The 25,000-nt window shown below is 45.5% G+C and overlaps 1 protein-coding gene across 2 annotated transcripts in view; it reads left to right on the top strand.

The window, feature by feature from the left end:
• Positions 1-25,000, top strand: part of gja5a (gap junction protein, alpha 5a) — a gene marked incomplete at its 3' end in the record, with an annotated part of 159,708 nt that overhangs the window by 120,588 nt on the left and 14,120 nt on the right. The window contains exon 1 of one of the 2 annotated variants that reach the window (XM_084319945.1): positions 18,974-19,130. The exons of the other annotated variant lie outside the window; for it this stretch is intronic. Of the gene's footprint in view, positions 1-18,973; positions 19,131-25,000 lie in introns of those variants that run through there. 2 annotated transcript variants of the gene reach the window in all.

Genomic DNA, 25,000 nt, shown 5'->3' with positions numbered 1-25,000 from the left:
TGCACCTGGACCAGCAACGTGCACCTGAAGTGAGCCTGAAACACCAAAGTACACCTGAAGTGAGTCTGAAGCACCAAAGTGCACCTGAAGCACCAAAGTGCACCTGAAACAACAAAGTGCACCTGAAGTGAGCCTGAAACACCAAAGTGCACCTGAAGTGCACCTGAAACACCCAAAGTGCACCTGAAACACCAAAGTGCACCTGAAGTGAGCCTTAAACACCAAAGTGCACCTGAAGTGAGCCTGAAGCACCAAAGTGCACCTGAAACACCAAAACACCAAAGTGCACCTGAAGTGAGTCTGAAGCACCAAAGTGCACCTGAAACACCAAAGTGCACCTGAAGTGAGTCTGAAACACCAAAATGCACCTGAAACACCAAAGTGCACCTGAAGCACCAAAGTGCACCTGAAGTGAGTCTGAAGTACCAAAGTGCAACTGAAGTGAGTCTGAAACACCAAAGTGAGTCTGAAGTGAGTCTGAAGCACCAAAGTGCACCTGAAACACCAAAGTGCACCTGCACCACCAAAGTGCACCTGAAGCAGCAAAGTGCACCTGAAGTGAGTCTGAAGCATCAAAGTGCACCTGAAGTGAGTCTGAAACACCAAAGTGCAACTGAAGCACCAAAGTGCACCTGAAACACCAAAGTGCACCTGAAGTTAGTCTGAAGCACCAAAGTGCACCTGAAGTGAGCCTTATACACCAAAGTGCACCTGAAGTGCACCTGAAGCAGCAAATGCACCAAAGTGCACCTGGACCAGCAACGTGCACCTGAAGTGAGCCTGAAACACCAAAGTGCACCTGAAGCACCAAAGTGCACCTGAAACAACAAAGTGCACCTGAAGCACCAAAGTGCACCTGAAGTAAGTCTGAAGCACCAAAGTGCAACTGAAGTGAGCCTGAAGCACCAAAGTGCACCTGAAGTGAGTCTGAAGCACCAAAGTGCACCTTAAGCACCAAAGTGTACCTGAAACACCAAAGTGCACCTGAAGCACCAAAGTGCACCTGAAGTAAGTCTGAAGCACCAAAGTGCAACTGAAGTGAGCCTGAAGCACCAAAGTGCAACTGAAGTGAGTTTGAAACACCAAAGTGAGTCTGAAGTGAGTCTGAAGCACCAAAGTGCACCTGAAACACCAAAGTGCACCTGAAGCAGCAACGTGCACTTGAAGTGAGTCTGATCCATCAAAGTGCACCTGAAGTGAGTCTGAAACACCAAAGTGCAATTGAAGCACCAAAGTGCACCTGAACCACCAAAGTGCACCTGAAGTGAGTCTGAAGCATCAAAGTGCACCTGAAGCACCAAAGTGCACCCGAAACACCAAAGTGCACCTGTAGTGAGCCTGAAACACCAAAGTGCACCTGAAGCACCAAAGTGCACCTGAAACACCAAAGGGCACCTGAAGTGAGCCTGAAACACCAAAGTGCACCTGAAGCACCAAAGTGCACCTGAAACACCAAAGTGCACCTGAAGTGAGTCTGAAACACCAAAATGCACCTGAAGTGAGTCTGAAACACCAAAGTGCACCTGAAACACCAAAGTGCACCTGAAATACCAAAGTGCAACTGAAGTGAGCCGGAAACACCAAAGTGCACCTGAAACACCAAAGTGCACCTGAAGTTAGTCTGAAGCACCAAAGTGCACCTGAAACACCAAAGTGCACCTAAAGTGCACCTGAAGCAGCAAAGTGCACCTGAAGCACCAAAGTGCACCTGGACCAGCAACGTGAACCTGAAGTGAGCCTGAAACACCAAAGTGCACCTGAAGTGAGTCTGAAGCACCAAAGTGCACCTGAAGCACAAAAGTGCACCTGAAACACCAAAGTGCACCTGAAGTGAGCCTGAAACACCAAAGTGCACCTGAAGTGCAGCTGAAACACCAAAGTGCACCTGAAACACCAAAGTGCACCTGAAGTGAGCCTTAAACACCAAAGTGCAACTGAAGTGAGCCTGAAGCACCAAAGTGCACCTGAAACACCAAAGTGCACCTGAAACACCAAAGTGCACCTGAAGTGAGTCTGAAGCACCAAAGTGCACCTGAAGTGAGTCTGAAGCACCAAAGTGCACCTGAAGCAACAAAGTGCACCTGAAACACCAAAGTGCACCTGAAGTGAGCCTGAAACACCAAAGTGCACCTGAAGTGAGTCTGAAACACCAAAGTGCACCTGAAACACCAAAGTGCAACCTGAAGTGAGTCTGAAACACCAAAGTGCACCTGAAGCACCAAAGTGTACCTGAAGCAGCAAAGTGCACCTGAAGTGAGTCTGAAGCACCAAAGTGTACCTGAAACACCAAAGTGCACCTGAAGTGAGCCTGAAGCACCAAACTGCAACTGAAGTGAGTCTGAAACACCAAAGTGCACCTGAAGTGAGCCTTAAACACCAAAGTGCACCTGAAGTGAGTCTGAAGCACCAAAGTGCACCTGAAACACCAAAGTGCACCTGAAGTGAGTCTGAAACACCAAAGTGCACCTGAAACACCAAAGTGCACCTGAAGTGAGTCTGAAACACCAAAGTGCACCTGAAACACCAAAGTGTACCTGAAACACCAAAGTGCACCTGAAGTGAGTCTGAAGCACCAAAGTGCAACTGAAACACCAAAGTGCAACTGAAGTGAGCCTGAAACACCAAAGTGCACCTGAAACACCAAAGTGCACCTGAAGTTAGTCTGAAGCACCAAAGTGCACCTGAAACACCAAAGTGCACCTGAAACACCAAAGTGCACCTGAAGTGAGCCTTATACACCAAAGTGCACCTGAAGCAGCAAAGTGCACCTGAAGCACCAAAGTGCATCTGGACCAGCAACGTGCACCTGAAGTGAGCCTGAAACACCAAAGTACACCTGAAGTGAGTCTGAAGCACCAAAGTGCACCTGAAGCACCAAAGTGCACCTGAAACAACAAAGTGCACCTGAAGTGAGCCTGAAACACCAAAGTGCACCTGAAGTGCACCTGAAACACCAAAGTGCACCTGAAACACCAAAGTGCACCTGAAGTGAGCCTTAAACACCAAAGTGCACCTGAAGTGAGCTTGAAGCACCAAAGTGCACCTGAAACACCAAAACACCAAAGTGCACCTGAAGTGAGTCTGAAGCACCAAAGTGCACCTGAAACACCAAAGTGCACCTGAAGTGAGTCTGAAACACCAAAATGCACCTGAAACACCAAAGTGCACCTGAAGCACCAAAGTGCACCTGAAGTGAGTCTGAAGTACCAAAGTGCAACTGAAGTGAGTCTGAAACACCAAAGTGAGTCTGAAGTGAGTCTGAAGCACCAAAGTGCACCTGAAACACCAAAGTGCACCTGAACCACCAAAGTGCACCTGAAGCAGCAAAGTGCACCTGAAGTGAGTCTGAAGCATCAAAGTGCACCTGAAGTGAGTCTGAAACACCAAAGTGCAACTGAAGCACCAAAGTGCACCTGAAACACCAAAGTGCACCTGAAGTTAGTCTGAAGCACCAAAGTGCACCTGAAGTGAGCCTTATACACCAAAGTGCACCTGAAGTGCACCTGAAGCAGCAAATGCACCAAAGTGCACCTGGACCAGCAACGTGCACCTGAAGTGAGCCTGAAACACCAAAGTGCACCTGAAGTGAGTCTGAAGCACCAAAGTGCACCTGAAGCACCAAAGTGCACCTGAAACAACAAAGTGCACCTGAAGCACCAAAGTGCACCTGAAGTAAGTCTGAAGCACCAAAGTGCAACTGAAGTGAGCCTGAAGCACCAAAGTGCACCTGAAGTGAGTCTGAAGCACCAAAGTGCACCTGAAGCACCAAAGTGCACCTGAAGCACCAAAGTGCACCTGAAGCACCAAAGTGCACCTGAAGTAAGTCTGAAGCACCAAAGTGCAACTGAAGTGAGCCTGAAGCACCAAAGTGCAACTGAAGTGAGTTTGAAACACCAAAGTGAGTCTGAAGTGAGTCTGAAGCACCAAAGTGCACCTGAAACACCAAAGTGCACCTAAAGTGCACCTGAAGCAGCAAAGTGCACCTGAAGCACCAAAGTGCACCTGGACCAGCAACGTGAACCTGAAGTGAGCCTGAAACACCAAAGTGCACCTGAAGTGAGTCTGAAGCACCAAAGTGCACCTGAAGCACAAAAGTGCACCTGAAACACCAAAGTGCACCTGAAGTGAGCCTGAAACACCAAAGTGCACCTGAAGTGCAGCTGAAACACCAAAGTGCACCTGAAACACCAAAGTGCACCTGAAGTGAGCCTTAAACACCAAAGTGCAACTGAAGTGAGCCTGAAGCACCAAAGTGCACCTGAAACACCAAAGTGCACCTGAAACACCAAAGTGCACCTGAAGTGAGTCTGAAGCACCAAAGTGCACCTGAAGTGAGTCTGAAGCACCAAAGTGCACCTGAAGCACCAAAGTGCACCTGAAACACCAAAGTGCACCTGAAGTGAGTCTGAAACACCAAAATGCACCTGAAACACCAAAGTGCACCTGAAGCACCAAAGTGCAACTGAAGTGAGTCTGAAACACCAAAGTGAGTCTGAAGTGAGTCTGAAGCACCAAAGTGCACCTGAAACACCAAAGTGCACCTGAACCACCAAAGTGCACCTGAAGCAGCAAAGTGCACCTGAAGTGAGTCTGAAGCATCAAAGTGCACCTGAAGTGAGTCTGAAACACCAAAGTGCAACTGAAGCACCAAAGTGCACCTGAAACACCAAAGTGCACCTGAAGTTAGTCTGAAGCACCAAAGTGCACCTGAAGTGAGCCTTATACACCAAAGTGCACCTGAAGTGCACCTGAAGCAGCAAATGCACCAAAGTGCACCTGGACCAGCAACGTGCACCTGAAGTGAGCCTGAAACACCAAAGTGCACCTGAAGTGAGTCTGAAGCACCAAAGTGCACCTGAAGCACCAAAGTGCACCTGAAACAACAACGTGCACCTGAAGCACCAAAGTGCACCTGAAGTAAGTCTGAAGCGCCAAAGTGCAACTGAAGTGAGCCTGAAGCACCAAAGTGCACCTGAAGTGAGTCTGAAGCACCAAAGTGCACCTGAAGCACCAAAGTGTACCTGAAACACCAAAGTGCACCTGAAGCACCAAAGTGCACCTGAAGTAAGTCTGAAGCACCAAAGTGCAACTGAAGTGAGCCTGAAGCACCAAAGTGCAACTGAAGTGAGTTTGAAACACCAAAGTGAGTCTGAAGTGAGTCTGAAGCACCAAAGTGCACCTGAAACACCAAAGTGCACCTGAAGCAGCAACGTGCACTTGAAGTGAGTCTGATCCATCAAAGTGCACCTGAAGTGAGTCTGAAACACCAAAGTGCAATTGAAGCACCAAAGTGCACCTGAACCACCAAAGTGCACCTGAAGTGAGTCTGAAGCATCAAAGTGCACCTGAAGCACCAAAGTGCACCCGAAACACCAAAGTGCACCTGTAGTGAGCCTGAAACACCAAAGTGCACCTGAAGCACCAAAGTGCACCTGAAACACCAAAGGGCACCTGAAGTGAGCCTGAAACACCAAAGTGCACCTGAAGCACGAAAGTGCACCTGAAACACCAAAGTGCACCTGAAGTGAGTCTGAAACACCAAAATGCACCTGAAGTGAGTCTGAAACACCAAAGTGCACCTGAAACACCAAAGTGCACCTGAAATACCAAAGTGCAACTGAAGTGAGCCGGAAACACCAAAGTGCACCTGAAACACCAAAGTGCACCTGAAGTTAGTCTGAAGCACCAAAGTGCACCTGAAACACCAAAGTGCACCTAAAGTGCACCTGAAGCAGCAAAGTGCACCTGAAGCACCAAAGTGCACCTGGACCAGCAACGTGAACCTGAAGTGAGCCTGAAACACCAAAGTGCACCTGAAGTGAGTCTGAAGCACCAAAGTGCACCTGAAGCACAAAAGTGCACCTGAAACACCAAAGTGCACCTGAAGTGAGCCTGAAACACCAAAGTGCACCTGAAGTGCAGCTGAAACACCAAATTGCACCTGAAACACCAAAGTGCACCTGAAGTGAGCCTTAAACACCAAAGTGCAACTGAAGTGAGCCTGAAGCACCAAAGTGCACCTGAAACACCAAAGTGCACCTGAAACACCAAAACACCAAAGTGCACCTGAAGTGAGTCTGAAGCACCAAAGTGCACCTGAAGTGAGTCTGAAGCACCAAAGTGCACCTGAAGCACCAAAGTGCACCTGAAACACCAAAGTGCACCTGAAGTGAGCCTGAAACACCAAAGTGCACCTGAAGTGCAGCTGAAACACCAAAGTGCACCTGAAACACCAAAGTGCACCTGAAGTGAGCCTTAAACACCAAAGTGCAACTGAAGTGAGCCTGAAGCACCAAAGTGCACCTGAAACACCAAAGTGCACCTGAAACACCAAAACACCAAAGTGCACCTGAAGTGAGTCTGAAGCACCAAAGTGCACCTGAAACACCAAAGTGCACCTGAAGCACCAAAGTGCACCTGAAGTGAGTCTGAAGCACCAAAGTGCAACTGAAGTGAGCCTGAAGCACCAAAGTGCAACTGAAGTGAGTCTGAAACACCAAAGTGAGTCTGAAGTGAGTCTGAAGCACCAAAGTGCACCTGAACCACCAAAGTGGACCAGAAACACCAAAGTGCACCTGAAGTGAGCCTGAAACACCAAAGTGCACCTGAAGTGAGTCTGAAGCACCAAAGTGCAACTGAAACACCAAAGTGGACCTGAAGTGTGTCTGAAACACCAAAGTGCACCTGAAGCACCAAAGTGGACCTGAAACACCTAAGTGCACCTGCAGTGAGTCTGAAACACCAAAGTGAACCTGAAACACCAAAGTGCACCTGAAGTGAGCCTGAAACACCAAAGTGCAACTGAAGTGAGCCTGAAGCACCAAAGTGCACCTGAAACACCAAAGTGCACCTGAAACACCAAAGTGCACCTGAAGCACAAAAGTGCACCTGAAACACCAAAGTGCACCTGAAGTGAGCCTGAAACACCAAAGTGCACCTGAAGTGCAGCTGAAACACCAAAGTGCACCTGAAACACCAAAGTGCACCTGAAGTGAGCCTTAAACACCAAAGTGCAACTGAAGTGAGCCTGAAGCACCAAAGTGCACCTGAAACACCAAAGTGCACCTGAAACACCAAAGTGCACCTGAAGTGAGTCTGAAGCACCAAAGTGCACCTGAAGTGAGTCTGAAGCACCAAAGTGCACCTGAAGCACCAAAGTGCACCTGAAACACCAAAGTGCACCTGAAGTGAGTCTGAAACACCAAAATGCACCTGAAACACCAAAGTGCACCTGAAGCACCAAAGTGCAACTGAAGTGAGTCTGAAACACCAAAGTGAGTCTGAAGTGAGTCTGAAGCACCAAAGTGCACCTGAAACACCAAAGTGCACCTGAACCACCAAAGTGCACCTGAAGCAGCAAAGTGCACCTGAAGTGAGTCTGAAGCATCAAAGTGCACCTGAAGTGAGTCTGAAACACCAAAGTGCAACTGAAGCACCAAAGTGCACCTGAAACACCAAAGTGCACCTGAAGTTAGTCTGAAGCACCAAAGTGCACCTGAAGTGAGCCTTATACACCAAAGTGCACCTGAAGTGCACCTGAAGCAGCAAATGCACCAAAGTGCACCTGGACCAGCAACGTGCACCTGAAGTGAGCCTGAAACACCAAAGTGCACCTGAAGTGAGTCTGAAGCACCAAAGTGCACCTGAAGCACCAAAGTGCACCTGAAACAACAACGTGCACCTGAAGCACCAAAGTGCACCTGAAGTAAGTCTGAAGCGCCAAAGTGCAACTGAAGTGAGCCTGAAGCACCAAAGTGCACCTGAAGTGAGTCTGAAGCACCAAAGTGCACCTGAAGCACCAAAGTGTACCTGAAACACCAAAGTGCACCTGAAGCACCAAAGTGCACCTGAAGTAAGTCTGAAGCACCAAAGTGCAACTGAAGTGAGCCTGAAGCACCAAAGTGCAACTGAAGTGAGTTTGAAACACCAAAGTGAGTCTGAAGTGAGTCTGAAGCACCAAAGTGCACCTGAAACACCAAAGTGCACCTGAAGCAGCAACGTGCACTTGAAGTGAGTCTGATCCATCAAAGTGCACCTGAAGTGAGTCTGAAACACCAAAGTGCAATTGAAGCACCAAAGTGCACCTGAACCACCAAAGTGCACCTGAAGTGAGTCTGAAGCATCAAAGTGCACCTGAAGCACCAAAGTGCACCCGAAACACCAAAGTGCACCTGTAGTGAGCCTGAAACACCAAAGTGCACCTGAAGCACCAAAGTGCACCTGAAACACCAAAGGGCACCTGAAGTGAGCCTGAAACACCAAAGTGCACCTGAAGCACGAAAGTGCACCTGAAACACCAAAGTGCACCTGAAGTGAGTCTGAAACACCAAAATGCACCTGAAGTGAGTCTGAAACACCAAAGTGCACCTGAAACACCAAAGTGCACCTGAAATACCAAAGTGCAACTGAAGTGAGCCGGAAACACCAAAGTGCACCTGAAACACCAAAGTGCACCTGAAGTTAGTCTGAAGCACCAAAGTGCACCTGAAACACCAAAGTGCACCTAAAGTGCACCTGAAGCAGCAAAGTGCACCTGAAGCACCAAAGTGCACCTGGACCAGCAACGTGAACCTGAAGTGAGCCTGAAACACCAAAGTGCACCTGAAGTGAGTCTGAAGCACCAAAGTGCACCTGAAGCACAAAAGTGCACCTGAAACACCAAAGTGCACCTGAAGTGAGCCTGAAACACCAAAGTGCACCTGAAGTGCAGCTGAAACACCAAATTGCACCTGAAACACCAAAGTGCACCTGAAGTGAGCCTTAAACACCAAAGTGCAACTGAAGTGAGCCTGAAGCACCAAAGTGCACCTGAAACACCAAAGTGCACCTGAAACACCAAAACACCAAAGTGCACCTGAAGTGAGTCTGAAGCACCAAAGTGCACCTGAAGTGAGTCTGAAGCACCAAAGTGCACCTGAAGCACCAAAGTGCACCTGAAACACCAAAGTGCACCTGAAGTGAGCCTGAAACACCAAAGTGCACCTGAAGTGCAGCTGAAACACCAAAGTGCACCTGAAACACCAAAGTGCACCTGAAGTGAGCCTTAAACACCAAAGTGCAACTGAAGTGAGCCTGAAGCACCAAAGTGCACCTGAAACACCAAAGTGCACCTGAAACACCAAAACACCAAAGTGCACCTGAAGTGAGTCTGAAGCACCAAAGTGCACCTGAAACACCAAAGTGCACCTGAAGCACCAAAGTGCACCTGAAGTGAGTCTGAAGCACCAAAGTGCAACTGAAGTGAGCCTGAAGCACCAAAGTGCAACTGAAGTGAGTCTGAAACACCAAAGTGAGTCTGAAGTGAGTCTGAAGCACCAAAGTGCACCTGAACCACCAAAGTGGACCAGAAACACCAAAGTGCACCTGAAGTGAGCCTGAAACACCAAAGTGCACCTGAAGTGAGTCTGAAGCACCAAAGTGCAACTGAAACACCAAAGTGGACCTGAAGTGTGTCTGAAACACCAAAGTGCACCTGAAGCACCAAAGTGGACCTGAAACACCTAAGTGCACCTGCAGTGAGTCTGAAACACCAAAGTGAACCTGAAACACCAAAGTGCACCTGAAGTGAGCCTGAAACACCAAAGTGCAACTGAAGTGAGCCTGAAGCACCAAAGTGCACCTGAAACACCAAAGTGCACCTGAAACACCAAAGTGCACCTGAAGCAGCAAAGTGCACCTGAAGTGAGTCTGAAACACCAAAGTGCACCTGAAGCACCAAAGTGTACATGAAGCAGCAAAGTGCACCTGAAGTGAGTCTGAAGCACCAAAGTGCAACTGAAACACCAAAGTGCACCTGAAGTGTGTCTGAAACACCAAAGTGCACCTGAAGCACCAACGTGGACCTGAAACACCTAAGTGCACCTGTAGTGATTCTGAAACACCAAAGTGGACCTGAAACACCAAAGTGCACCTGAAGTGAGCCTGAAACACCAAAGTGCACCTGAAGTACCAAAGTGCACCTGAAACACCAAAGTGCAACTGAAACACCAAAGTGCACCTGAAGCACCAAAGTGCACCTGAAGTGAGTCTGAAGCACCAAAGTGCAACTGAAGTGAGTCTGAAGCACCAAAGTGCAACTGAAGTGAGCCTGAAACACCAAAGTGAGTCTGAAGCACCAAAGTGCACCTGAAGTGAGTCTGAAGCACCAAAGTGCACCTGAAGTGAGCCTGAAGCACCAAAGTGCACCTGAAACACCAAAGTGCACCTGAAATACCAAAGTGCACCTGAAGCACCAAAGTGCATCTGAAGCAGCAAAGTGCAAACTGAAGTGAGTCTGAAGCACCAAAGTGTACCTGAAGCAGCAAAGTGCACCTGAAGTGAGTCTGAAGCACCAAAGTGTACCTGAAACATCAAAGTGCACCTGAAGTGAGCCTGAAGCACCAAACTGCAACTGAAGTGAGTCTGAAACACCAAAGTGCAACTGAAGTGAGTCTGAAGCACCAAAGTGCAACTGAAGTGAGCCTGAAGCACCAAACTGCAACTGAAGTGAGTCTGAAACACCAAAGTGAGTCTGAAGCACCAAAGTGCACCTGAAGTGAGTCTGAAGCACCAAAGTTCAACTGAAACACCAAAGTGGACCTGAAACACCAAAGTGCACCTGCAGTGAGTCTGAAACACCAAAGTGCACCTGAAGTGCACCTGAAACACCAAAGTGCACCTGAAGTGCACCTGAAACACAAAGTGCACCTGGTGTTTCAACACCAAAGTGCACCTGAATCACCAAAGTGCACCTGAAGTGAGTCTGAAACACCAAAGTGCACCTGAAGCACCAAAGTGCACCTGAAGTGAGTCTGAAGCACCAAAGTGCACCTGAAGTAAGTCTGAAGCACCAAAGTGCAACTGAAGTGAGCCTGAAACACCAAAGTGAGTCTGAAACACCAAAGTGCACCTGAAACACCAAAGTGCACCTGAAGCACCAAAGTGCACCTGAAGCAGCAAAGTGCACCTGAAGTGAGTCTGAAGCACCAAAGTGTACATGAAGCAGCAAAGTGCACCTGAAGTGAGTCTGAAGCACCAAAGTGCACCTGAAGTGAGTCTGAAGCACCAAAGTGCAACTAAAGTGAGTCTGAAGCACCAAAGTGCAACTGAAGTGAGCCTGAAGCACCAAACTGCAACTGAAGTGAGTCTGAAGCACCAAAGTGCACCTGAAGTGAGTCTGAAGCACCAAAGTGCAACTGAAACACCAAAGTGCACCTGAAGTGTGTCTGAAACACCAAAGTGCACCTGAAGCACCAAAGTGGACCTGAAACACCTAAGTGCACCTGCAGTGAGTCTGAAACACCAAAGTGGACCTGAAGTGAGTCTGAAGCACCAAAGTGCAACTGAAGTGAGCCTGAAACACCAAAGTGAGTCTGAAGCACCAAAGTGCACCTGAAGTGAGTCTGAAGCACCAAAGTGCAACTGAAGTGAGCCTGAAGCACCAAAGTGCAACTGAAGTGAGTCTGAAACACCAAAGTGCACCTGAAGTGAGTCTGAAGCACCAAAGTGCAACTGAAGTGAGCCTGAAGCACCAAAGTGCAACTGAAGTGAGTCTGAAACACCAAAGTGAGTCTGAAGTGAGTCTGAAGCACCAAAGTGCACCTGAACCACCAAAGTGGACCGGAAACACCAAAGTGCACCTGAAGTGAGCCTGAAACACCAAAGTGCACCTGAAGTGAGTCTGAAGCACCAAAGTGCAACTGAAACACCAAAGTGGACCTGAAGTGTGTCTGAAACACCAAAGTGCACCTGAAGCACCAAAGTGGACGTGAAACACCTAAGTGCACCTGCAGTGAGTCTGAAACACCAAAGTGAACCTGAAACACCAAAGTGCACCTGAAGTGAGCCTGAAACACCAAAGTGCAACTGAAGTGAGCCTGAAGCACCAAAGTGCACCTGAAACACCAAAGTGCACCTGAAACACCAAAGTGCACCTGAAGCAGCAAAGTGCACCTGAAGTGAGTCTGAAACACCAAAGTGCACCTGAAGCACCAAAGTGTACATGAAGCAGCAAAGTGCACCTGAAGTGAGTCTGAAGCACCAAAGTGCAACTGAAACACCAAAGTGCACCTGAAGTGTGTCTGAAACACCAAAGTGCACCTGAAGCACCAACGTGGACCTGAAACACCTAAGTGCACCTGTAGTGATTCTGAAACACCAAAGTGGACCTGAAACACCAAAGTGCACCTGAAGTGAGCCTGAAACACCAAAGTGCACCTGAAGTACCAAAGTGCACCTGAAACACCAAAGTGCAACTGAAACACCAAAGTGCACCTGAAGCACCAAAGTGCACCTGAAGTGAGTCTGAAGCACCAAAGTGCAACTGAAGTGAGTCTGAAGCACCAAAGTGCAACTGAAATGAGCCTGAAACACCAAAGTGAGTCTGAAGCACCAAAGTGCACCTGAAGTGAGTCTGAAGCACCAAAGTGCACCTGAAGTGAGCCTGAAGCACCAAAGTGCACCTGAAACACCAAAGTGCACCTGAAATACCAAAGTGCACCTGAAGCACCAAAGTGCATCTGAAGCAGCAAAGTGCAACCTGAAGTGAGTCTGAAACACCAAAGTGCACCAGAAGCACCAAAGTGTACCTGAAACACCAAAGTGCACCTGAAGTGAGTCTGAAGTGCCAAAGTGCAACTGAAGTGAGTCTGAAGCACCAAAGTGTACCTGAAGCAGCAAAGTGCACCTGAAGTGAGTCTGAAGCACCAAAGTGTACCTGAAACATCAAAGTGCACCTGAAGTGAGCCTGAAGCACCAAACTGCAACTGAAGTGAGTCTGAAACACCAAAGTGCAACTGAAGTGAGTCTGAAGCACCAAAGTGCAACTGAAGTGAGCCTGAAGCACCAAACTGCAACTGAAGTGAGTCTGAAACACCAAAGTGAGTCTGAAGCACCAAAGTGCACCTGAAGTGAGTCTGAAGCACCAAAGTTCAACTGAAACACCAAAGTGGACCTGAAACACCAAAGTGCACCTGCAGTGAGTCTGAAACACCAAAGTGCACCTGAAGTGCACCTGAAACACCAAAGTGCACCTGAAGTGCACCTGAAACACCAAAGTGCACCTGGTGTTTCAACACCAAAGTGCACCTGAATCACCAAAGTGCACCTGAAGTGAGTCTGAAACACCAAAGTGCACCTGAAGCACCAAAGTGCACCTGAAGTGAGTCTGAAGCACCAAAGTGCAACTGAAGTGAGTCTGAAGCACCAAAGTGCAACTGAAGTGAGCCTGAAACACCAAAGTGAGTCTGAAGCACCAAAGTGCACCTGAAGTGAGTCTGAAGCACCAAAGTGCACCTGAAGTGAGCCTGAAGCACCAAAGTGCACCTGAAACACCAAAGTGCACCTGAAATACCAAAGTGCACCTGAAGCACCAAAGTGCATCTGAAGCAGCAAAGTGCAACCTGAAGTGAGTCTGAAACACCAAAGTGCACCTGAAGCACCAAAGTGTACCTGAAACACCAAAGTGCACCTGAAGTGAGTCTGAAGTGCCAAAGTGCAACTGAAGTGAGTCTGAAGCACCAAAGTGTACCTGAAGCAGCAAAGTGCACCTGAAGTGAGTCTGAAGCACCAAAGTGTACCTGAAACATCAAAGTGCACCTGAAGTGAGCCTGAAGCACCAAACTGCAACTGAAGTGAGTCTGAAACACCAATGTGCAACTGAAGTGAGTCTGAAGCACCAAAGTGCAACTGAAGTGAGCCTGAAGCACCAAACTGCAACTGAAGTGAGTCTGAAACACCAAAGTGAGTCTGAAGCACCAAAGTGCACCTGAAGTGAGTCTGAAGCACCAAAGTTCAACTGAAACACCAAAGTGGACCTGAAACACCAAAGTGCACCTGCAGTGAGTCTGAAACACCAAAGTGCACCTGAAGTGCACCTGAAACACCAAAGTGCACCTGAAGTGCACCTGAAACACCAAAGTGCACCTGGTGTTTCAACACCAAAGTGCACCTGAATCACCAAAGTGCACCTGAAGTGAGTCTGAAACACCAAAGTGCACCTGAAGCACCAAAGTGCACCTGAAGTGAGTCTGAAGCACCAAAGTGCACCTGAAGTAAGTCTGAAGCACCAAAGTGCAACTGAAGTGAGCCTGAAACACCAAAGTGAGTCTGAAACACCAAAGTGCACCTGAAACACCAAAGTGCACCTGAAGCACCAAAGTGCACCTGAAGCAGCAAAGTGCACCTGAAGTGAGTCTGAAGCACCAAAGTGTACATGAAGCAGCAAAGTGCACCTGAAGTGAGTCTGAAGCACCAAAGTGCACCTGAAGTGAGTCTGAAGCACCAAAGTGCAACTAAAGTGAGTCTGAAGCACCAAAGTGCAACTGAAGTGAGCCTGAAGCACCAAACTGCAACTGAAGTGAGTCTGAAGCACCAAAGTGCACCTGAAGTGAGTCTGAAGCACCAAAGTGCAACTGAAACACCAAAGTGCACCTGAAGTGTGTCTGAAACACCAAAGTGCACCTGAAGCACCAAAGTGGACCTGAAACACCTAAGTGCACCTGCAGTGAGTCTGAAACACCAAAGTGGACCTGAAGTGAGTCTGAAGCACCAAAGTGCAACTGAAGTGAGCCTGAAACACCAAAGTGAGTCTGAAGCACCAAAGTGCACCTGAAGTGAGTCTGAAGCACCAAAGTGCAACTGAAGTGAGCCTGAAGCACCAAAGTGCACCTGAAGTGAGTCTGAAGTGCCAAAGTGCAACTGAAGTGAGTCTGAAGCACCAAAGTGTACCTGAAGCAGCAAAGTGCACCTGAAGTGAGTCTGAAGCACCAAAGTGTACCTGAAACATCAAAGTGCACCTGAAGTGAGCCTGAAGCACCAAACTGCAACTGAAGTGAGTCTGAAACACCAATGTGCAACTGAAGTGAGTCTGAAGCACCAAAGTGCAACTGAAGTGAGCCTGAAGCACCAAACTGCAACTGAAGTGAGTCTGAAACACCAAAGTGAGTCTGAAGCACCAAAGTGCACCTGAAGTGAGTCTGAAGCACCAAAGTTCAACTGAAACACCAAAGTGGACCTGAAACACCAAAGTGCACCTGCAGTGAGTCTGAAACACCAAAGTGCACCTGAAGTGCACCTGAAACACCAAAGTGCACCTGAAGTGCACCTGAAACACCAAAGTGCACCTGGTGTTTCAACACCAAAGTGCACCTGAATCACCAAAGTGCACCTGAAGTGAGTCTGAAACACCAAAGTGCACCTGAAGCACCAAAGTGCACCTGAAGTGAGTCTGAAGCACCAAAGTGCACCTGAAGTAAGTCTGAAGCACCAAAGTGCAACTGAAGTGAGCCTGAAACACCAAAGTGAGTCTGAAACACCAAAGTGCACCTGAAACACCAAAGTGCACCTGAAGCACCAAAGTGCACCTGAAGCAGCAAAGTGCACCTGAAGTGAGTCTGAAGCACCAAAGTGTACATGAAGCAGCAAAGTGCACCTGAAGTGAGTCTGAAGCACCAAAGTGCACCTGAAGTGAGTCTGAAGCACCAAAGTGCAACTAAAGTGAGTCTGAAGCACCAAAGTGCAACTGAAGTGAGCCTGAAGCACCAAACTGCAACTGAAGTGAGTCTGAAGCACCAAAGTGCACCTGAAGTGAGTCTGAAGCACCAAAGTGCAACTGAAACACCAAAGTGCACCTGAAGTGTGTCTGAAACACCAAAGTGCACCTGAAGCACCAAAGTGGACCTGAAACACCTAAGTGCACCTGCAGTGAGTCTGAAACACCAAAGTGGACCTGAAGTGAGTCTGAAGCACCAAAGTGCAACTGAAGTGAGCCTGAAACACCAAAGTGAGTCTGAAGCACCAAAGTGCACCTGAAGTGAGTCTGAAGCACCAAAGTGCAACTGAAGTGAGCCTGAAGCACCAAAGTGCAACTGAAGTGAGTCTGAAACACCAAAGTGCACCTGAAGTGAGTCTGAAGCACCAAAGTGCAACTGGAGTGAGCCTGAAGCACCAAAGTGCACCTGAAACACCAAAGTGGACCTGAAATACCAAAGTGCACCTGAAGCACCAAAGTGCATCTGAAGCAGCAAAGTGCAACCTGAAGTGAGTCTGAAATACCAAAGTGCACCTGAAGCACCAAAGTGTACCTGAAGCAGCAAAGTGCACCTGAAGTGAGTCTGAAGCACCAAAGTGTACCTGAAACACCAAAGTGCACCTGAAGTGAGTCTGAAGTGCCAAAGTGCAACTGAAGTGAGTCTGAAGCACCAACGTGCAACTGAAGTGAGCCTGAAACACCAAAGTGAGTCGGAAACACCAAAGTGCACCTGAAACACCAAAGTGCATCTGAAGCACCAAAGTGCACCTGAAGCAGCAAAGTGCACCTGAAGTGAGTCTGAAACACCAAAGTGCACCTGAAGCACCAAAGTGTACATGAAGCAGCAAAGTGCACCTGAAGTGAGTCTGAAGCACCAAAGTGCACCTGAAGTGAGTCTGAAGCACCAAAGTGCAACTGAAGTGAGTCTGAAGCACCAAAGTGCAACTGAAGTGAGCCTGAAGCACCAAACTGCAACTGAAGTGAGTCTGAAGCACCAAAGTGCACCTGAAGTGAGTCTGAAGCACCAAAGTGCAACTGAAGTGAGTCTGAAGCACCAAACTGCAACTGAAGTGAGTCTGAAGCACCAAAGTGCACCTGAAGTGAGTCTGAAGCACCAAAGTGCAACTGAAACACCAAAATGCACCTGAAGTGTGTCTGAAACACCAAAGTGCACCTGAAGCACCAAAATGGACCTGAAACACCTAAGTGCACCTGAAACACCAAAGTGCACCTGAAGTGAGTCTGAAACACCAAAGTGCACCTGAAACACCAAAGTGCACCTGAAGCACCAAAGTGCACCTGAAGTGAGTCTGAAGCACCAAAGTGGACCTGAAACACCAAAGTGCACCTGAAGTGAGCTTGAAACACCAAAGTGCACCTGAAGTACCAAAGTGCACCTGAAACACCAAAGTGCACCTGAAACACCAAAGTGCACCTGAAGTGAGTCTGAAACACCAAAGTGCACCTGAAACAGCAAAGTGCACCTGAAGCACCAAAGTGCACCTGAAGTGAGTCTGAAGCACCAAAGTGCACCTGAAGCACCAAAATGCACCTGAAGTGAGTCTGAAGCACCAAAGTGCACCTGAAGTGAGTCTGAAGCACCAAAGTGCAACTGAAGTGAGTCTGAAACACCAAAGTGCACCTGAAGTGAGTCTGAAGCACCAAAGTGCAACTGGAGTGAGCCTGAAGCACCAAAGTGCACCTGAAACACCAAAGTGCACCTGAAATACCAAAGTGCACCTGAAGCACCAAAGTGCATCTGAAGCAGAAAAGTGCAATCTGAAGTGAGTCTGAAACACCAAAGTGCACCTGAAGCACCAAAGTGTACCTGAAGCAGCAAAGTGCACCTGAAGTGAGTCTGAAGCACCAAAGTGTACCTGAAACACCAAAGTGCACCTGAAGTGAGTCTGAAGTGCCAAAGTGCAACTGAAGTGAGTCTGAAACACCAACGTGCAACTGAAGTGAGCCTGAAGCACCAAAGTGCAACTGAAGTGAGCCTGAAGCACCAAACTGCAACTGAAGTGAGTCTGAAACACCAAAGTGCAACTGAAGTGAGTCTGAAGCACCAAAGTGCAACTGAAGTGAGCCTGAAGCACCAAACTGCAACTGAAGTGAGTCTGAAACACCAAAGTGAGTCTGAAGCACCAAAGTGCACCTGAAGTGAGTCTGAAGCACCAAAGTGCAACTGAAACACCAAAGTGGACCTGAAACACCAAAGTGCACCTGCAGTGAGTCTGAAACACCAAAGTGCACTTGAAGTGCACCTGAAACACCAAAGTGCACCTGAAACACCAAAGTGCACCTGAAGTGCACCTGAAACACCAAAGTGCACCTGAAGTGAGCCTGAAACACCAAAGTGAAAAATCTTTAATCTTTCAAAATGTTCAGTTGCTATCGCATGCACTTATCTGTGTTTCATTACACACATGAGTGCATGCTTACCAACTGTTCACCTGTTTTTACTGCAACACTACTATCACCGACATCTAAGGGAGATCCCCCTTGAATGGCCCTTCTAAGGTTTCTCTCCTCCACATTGCCTGTGGTGCATTTTTTCCTATTGCTAGGTTTTAGTGAAACAGGTTTGGCCTGAAACACCAAAGTGCACCTGAAACACCAAAGTGCGCCTGAAGTGCACCATGAAACACCAAAGTGCGCCGTAACCAGAGAAAATAATGAATAGCTGCATGCAAGAGCTTCAGAAAGAAGCGCCATCTGAGCACAGCCCTGAGGCGTGATCACAAGGGAGACCTGCTGTAACTGAAGCTAGCCGATGTACAAACCACAACATACCAACAAACCGTTGCTCTTGGGCGATGGCAAACAGTGGCCTATTTGTGTTGGGGACATGCAAGCAATGACATTACTGTTGACTTTTTTAACCTTCTTCAATCCCATTGAAAACATGAAAATCACTAACATACTGAGATTCAAGGTTTCTTTCACCTGACAGTGGAGATTAGGGAGCGGGCGGAGTGGAGTTTGACAAACTTTCCAACTGCTGCTGTGTGCGTCTGCTTAAGGCGTGGGTAGAGATGGTATGTTATGATACTGAGAGCTCCCCCTGCCTCTCCCCCTCTCCCCCCCCCGGTCTCATGGTAGAGGGGCTGTGTTTTCCTGCTGCCCACGGTCGGGGATAAAGGACACAACGCCTCGAGTGCCACTCTCTCTCTTCTAGAGAGAGAGAGAGAGAGAGAGAGAGAGAGAGAGAGAGAGAGAGAAAGAGACGGACAGACAGTAATGATGGACAGAGGCGGAGAGGGAAGGACAGGGAGACAGACAGAGTGAGAGAGATGTGCCTCTAAACCTCTCTCATGGACATGGTGGTGTCACAGTGGGGGGGTAGAGAGAGAGAGAGAGAGAGAGAGAGAGAGAGAGAGAGAGAGAGAGAGAGAGAGAGAGAGAGAGAGAGAGAGAGAGAGAGAGAGAGAGAGAGAGAGAGAGAGAGAGAGAGAGAGAGAGAGAAAATAGAAAGGCTCATTCTCTACAGCATAGCTGAAGCCTCTACAGTGGTTTATATGTGTATATTAAAAACATGTACTTATCTACTGGATATGAGGGAGATGACAGCAACCACTAGGATGACACAACTCATGGATTACACTCCGACAGTCGAGCGATGGTAAGAGAAAATACAATGTGATAATTGTATTGTGAAATGTGTTGTAAGGAAAACCATAGTAACTTTTTCTAGTAACCTGCATTGGCTTCTTTTTTTACTTGAATCAACTAAATAGGAGCCATGTTAACTGTATATTTAATATTCACTTTTGTATTTACTTGATTCAACTCAAGAAAAAAGTTAATTCAGCAAGGCAACTTTAAACAATAAATTGAGACAACCGTTTTTTTGCCACCAGCAAATGTAGGTACATTTTGGTTTGTTGCTGGTAACACTGTCAATTGCACAGGAAAAGTTGGCAGATAGCCTGTCTATGTCCATTTAATCACTTCTATTCTTAATAAACTGTGGCTGTTAAGACCCGCAGCTAGTTGGCTGGTGGAATTAGGAATCTACTGGACACTATGACAGGGCTGTCCTCCAGTAGAGACATTAGGAATATACTGGACACTATGACAGGGCCGTCCTCAGAGACATTAGGAATCTACTGGACACTATGACAGGGCCGTCCTCCAGTAGAGACATTAGGAATATACTGGACACTATGACAGGGCCGTCCTCAGAGACATTAGGAATCTACTGGACACTATGACAGGGCCGTCCTCCAGTAGAGACATTAGGAATCTACTGGACACTATGACAGGACCGTCCTCCAGTAGACATTAGGAATCTACTGGACACTATGACAGGACCGTCCTCCAGTAGAGACATTAGGAATCTACTTGACACTATGACAGGGCCGTCCTCAGAGACATTAGGAATCTACTGGACACTATGACAGGGCCGTCCTCCACTACAGACATTCAAAGTCGACTAATAGTGATAGGACTTTGTCGGCTATTCAATTTGTTGATTTAAGGGGAGACACTACAGGTGAATAGGGTAAAAAAATTAACTAATAGATATCACAATGAAAATTCCCCAGTTGATTACTTATATTAAGACAAGACTTTTTTGTATTACAAGTTTTCTGAAATTGTATGTTTAAATATGCAAATGAGGCATTATCTACTTAAATATGCACTAATTTGCATATAATTCCAGGACAGAAATCTGAACATTGGATAAAGCCATTTTCAAAATTATAGTTTCATTTGGTTGACATATTAGAGCCAAAGGTTATTACAGAGGGGATTTTGGATATCTCTTTTTATCACTCCATAAATCAGAAAATACTCCATTCAGTCCATTTTTATGGTAAAATTCCATATTTCGCCATGTTTTTAGGAATAAAATGTGATATAAATCTGGGTATGAATGCGATATCAACAAACCCTTCTGTAAATACCTTCAGAACATAGATATGAATAGAACTGGACGTTTTGGTGTATGTGAGTGCTACTGAAGTGGAGATTTCTGGCTCAGAGTATGAGGAAAAACTCTTAAAACTCATTTTTGGGAAAACGCCTTCAAAGTTCTGTATTGTAAAATGCCATACTTTTTTTTTTGAAACAGATATTTACAAACACAATATCTAATCAAACCATTAGTAATAGACAACCTAAACACATGCCTGATAACTGAATAATAATAATAATGATGTTATTGAACTGAACATAACTACACACAGGCTACAAACAGTGTAGTACAGTGTAGTACCCCCTAATAGGCAAAAAATATTTAAATAGATATCACTATGAAACTTTCCCAGTTTGTTATGTACATATAAACTAAGAAAAAATATATTGCAAGTTTTCTGAAATGTATGTTTATATATGCAAATGAGGCACTTCCCCATTAAATATGTGCACATTTATGGATGCAATAAGGCAAAATGAAGTAAAATAAACAACTAAATGTGTGTTATTGACGTTTTATTGTCATTAGTTTCATAGAAGACATGTTTAGGAAGCAAAATATAACAAAATCTCAAAATCAACAAAAAAAGTATATTTGCCTATTCACCTGCAGTGTCTCGCCTTAAGCCCTAGGGTCCCCCTGCTGTTTTCTCATAAATCGATCAATACAGATCGTATTAATTAATGTTTGACTCAGACTGTAATTATAAGACTGAAACATCTTCAGGAGCAGCAGTAAATCCAGAGACATGACGTGAAGACCACCGTGTCCTTCAGTCTGCAGTAACTCATCAGTCTCTTCAGTCTCCTTCAGTAACTCATCAGTCTGCTTCACTTGAGTACTTTATTATCTAAAGATGGTAAGTTAGAGTGTTGTGTTCATTCATAGTTAAATACAGTAGAGGTTGAGTACTTTATTATCTAAAGATGGTAAGTTAGAGTTTTGTGTTCATTCATAGTTAAACAAAGGCAGTAGAGGTTATGTAGTCTCTTGCGATATACTGTATCATATTAACACGTCAAGTGATTGGGGTTGACTTTACAACAGCAAATACACAGACTGTCCCGAAAGTTTTAAAATGGACATTCTTCATCTGGTGGGTTCAATTATGCAATAAATGTTTTATGTATTTCATGTAGAGTGATGGCACGTAACCAGGTCATAAAATAAACCTTTGATGAAACCTCAATTCAATTCAAAACGCGGGGGAACAAAACCTGCACTGTAAAGAATTAATGTTTTTTCACGGGAAATTCACTGTATTATTTTACAGATAACTTTTGTTTTTCTACTTTAAGTGTAAATGCCATAAAAATACAGTAAATTACATATTTTTTTCTTACAGTGTGGAGTTAAGATAAAAATAAACCTTTAGATTAGATTAGATTCTAATGTATCATCATCATACTGCACAAGTACAGTTCAATGCAAATAAGTTGGTATCCAACCAGAGTGCAAATGTAACAGTAAAGTGCAATACAGTGTATAAGTGATTAAATGAATATATATATATAACAAAGCTACAGAGTAGATAATCTGATGTTTGTACAGTATTATTATGTACAGTGATCCAAGTATAAATACACTATGCCAGAAGCCATACTGGCCAGTGGTATAACTAGTAAGAGTTGATATGGGATATATACAGATATATAGTATATAGGTATGTATACATGTATGTAAACAGGAATATATGCAGATATATTCAAACAGATGTATATATATACATGTCCAGAAATAAAAGATAAAACGGTAGAAATTATTATTTAAAAAAAAATATATAATAATAATAATATTTACAGACATATTTAAGAGCACAGAAATACATGCATGTGACTAATCTAATCAATATCTAATGTTCAGTGCTAGGCTCACACTACCTAAATGCAGCACTGAACGGCACAGGAAGTCCTTCATTCCAACAGCCATCAGACTATACAATGCATCACTGTGCCTCACTGCATCACTGAGCACAGAGTGACAGTTACCATCTTCCTGGGCCCTCATGTATCAACCTGACTTACGCACAGATATGTGCTTAAGCCGTGCGTACGACCATTCCTAAGCAAAGTGTGGGATTTATCTATTTGAACTTGTGCTTGACTTTGTGCGTATATTTAAGCACAGATTGGACCATGCGTAGGTTAGTTTAGTTAGTTTCTTTAATAGTTGTCATACAGAAGTACAGAATACTTTTATACAAAATGCTTCTTACTGTTACGCTCCAGAGACTGTGCAAGACAAGTGGCGCCGGTGGTAGAATATTTTCACAAAGCGGAAATAAGCACTGACTGTGCTCTGCGTAACTCAACTCGTTATTATTTTGCGCATATATTGCAGAAATACGGGAACGTTTTGATTATATTTGAAAGGCTTTGCCATTGTTAAACGTAATAAGTGGAACCCCGAAGCTGTAAGCAGAATACAAGTCATATGAACACCCACGATATAAAAACGCATTGCAATTAGAACAGACAGAGGTTATTTGTTGAGTGTATGTGTATACAAAACCCTTGCAATAAATGTGTCTTATGAATGAAAAGCATACATGCTCTGGACACAGAGCATATATCGTGTGGGTGATATTACAGAATTTCACTTATTTAGTTTTACAATGTCAAAGCCTAAATCAAAACGTTCCCGTATTTCTGCAATCTATGCGCAAAATAATAACGAGTTGAGTTCTAACAAAGAACGTATTACATGCTGGTAGGCTGATAGAGTAAACTATGATATGAATATGAATATGATATGATCATATAAATACTGGTCCGTCCGCGAGGATATCGAGGACTCGGATAGCCATTAAGCCATTTGAGAATATAGGCGGCCTATAGCCTATACATATTATTTAATGTTTTCATAAGCGTAAAGATACAACAGCTAGATTAATAATCAAGTTAGTTTACTGTATGCAGGCTTCGCAGGGCTGTGTGTTATATATGCGCAAGTTACTGTTGCATAATGTAGGCTGGCTGCTATTATATGTAATTCATAGGCTACCTAATACCAACAACAAAATGGATTGTATCATATGCCTCTACACACATTATATTATACACATCATATTATATCTTGGTTCGGCAGCGCCTCTGTGAACAATCTCTCAGAGTTTGCTCCATCAATAAACGCGCATTTTGGCTGATAATGTGCCGGTGGCCGGAGTCTCATTCAGGCCTAATTGTATTTAATTCAATTGTAATGTTATTACTGGGGTATCTAAAACATCACAATGTAGATCAGGGTTATCCACTGAAGCCATAATGACTCTGATCAGAACCACAGGCTCATGACGAGCGCACACAATAGGCATTGTAGAGCGCAGAGTTGGCGTGCTGAAATTGATTTAATTTCAGTCATTACAGCTTAATGTCGGGTCATCTCTTGTCATTTATTTCTGTCAATGTGCTGGTTCTGTAGCAGGACTGGGTCAGTCAACATCCTTGGCTCCCGGCGCACCGAAGATTATACGTTCAAGTTCGGTTGGACCTCGGTGATCAATCTCGCTCTCAGTGGAAGTCTCTCAGAGTTCGCTTGGGTTAGTCCACTTTTCCACATTTCATGGGGGTGGTCCATTACCGTATATGGTTAATCGGGGTGGTTCTGGTATGCAAATACGTGAAAGTGTGCACGAGCCTCGGCGTAGGACCAAGGTGATATTTATCATGACAGGTGTGCGTAGGACCTGTGTACGCACGTGTGATGAATCCCGTTTTTTTTGTGCGTGCACACATTCTAAAATCTGTGCTTAAGTATGGAAATAGAAAATTTTCTACGTCACGTTGATGAATGAGGGCCCTGGACTCTTACTCTTGAAACAGCACTGTGCAATATTACACCTACTGTAGACCTCAGTATATTTTTACTGTATTTATTTACTGTATATTTTATTCCATTTTTATTCTATTTTATTCTACTCTTATCTTAGGCAATTTGATTTGTTTTGTTATTCTTATTCGTGACCTGTTCTGTCTAAATGTTTAATGTTGAGCGATTTGCAGTGTAAAATTTCCCTCGGATAATAAAAGTATTTCTATTCTATTCTATTCTATTTTATATGTCTACAGGGGAGAGAATAGCAGGTATATACCAGTACAGACAGTGATCAGTAATCTAATCAATATGTCTACAGGGGGAGAGGATAGCAGGTATAATCTAATCAATATGTCTACAGGGGGAGAGGATAGCAGGTATAATCTAATCAATATGTCTACAGGGGCAGAGGATAGCAGGTATAATCTAATCAATATGTCTACAGGGGAGACAATAGCAGGTATAATCTAATCAATATGTCTACAGGGGGAGAGGATAGCAGGTATAATCTAATCAATATGTCTACAGGGGGAGATGATAGCATGTATAATCTAATCAATATGTCTACAGGGGGAGAGGATAGCAGGTATAATCTAATCAATATGTCTACAGGGCGAGAGGATAGCAGGTATAATCTAATCAATATGTCTACAGGGGGAGAGGATAGCAGGTATAATCTAATCAATATGTCTACAGGGGGAGACAATAGCAGGTATAATATAATCAATATGTCTACAGGGGGAGAGGATAGCAGGTAT

The sequence above is a fragment of the Notolepis coatsorum genome (genome assembly GCF_963971535.1).
Source record: "Notolepis coatsorum genome assembly, chromosome: 8".
Lineage (NCBI taxonomy): Eukaryota > Metazoa > Chordata > Actinopteri > Aulopiformes > Paralepididae > Notolepis > Notolepis coatsorum.
Note: the sequence above shows the minus strand (reverse complement) of the source record. Positions and strands in the feature narration are given on the sequence as shown.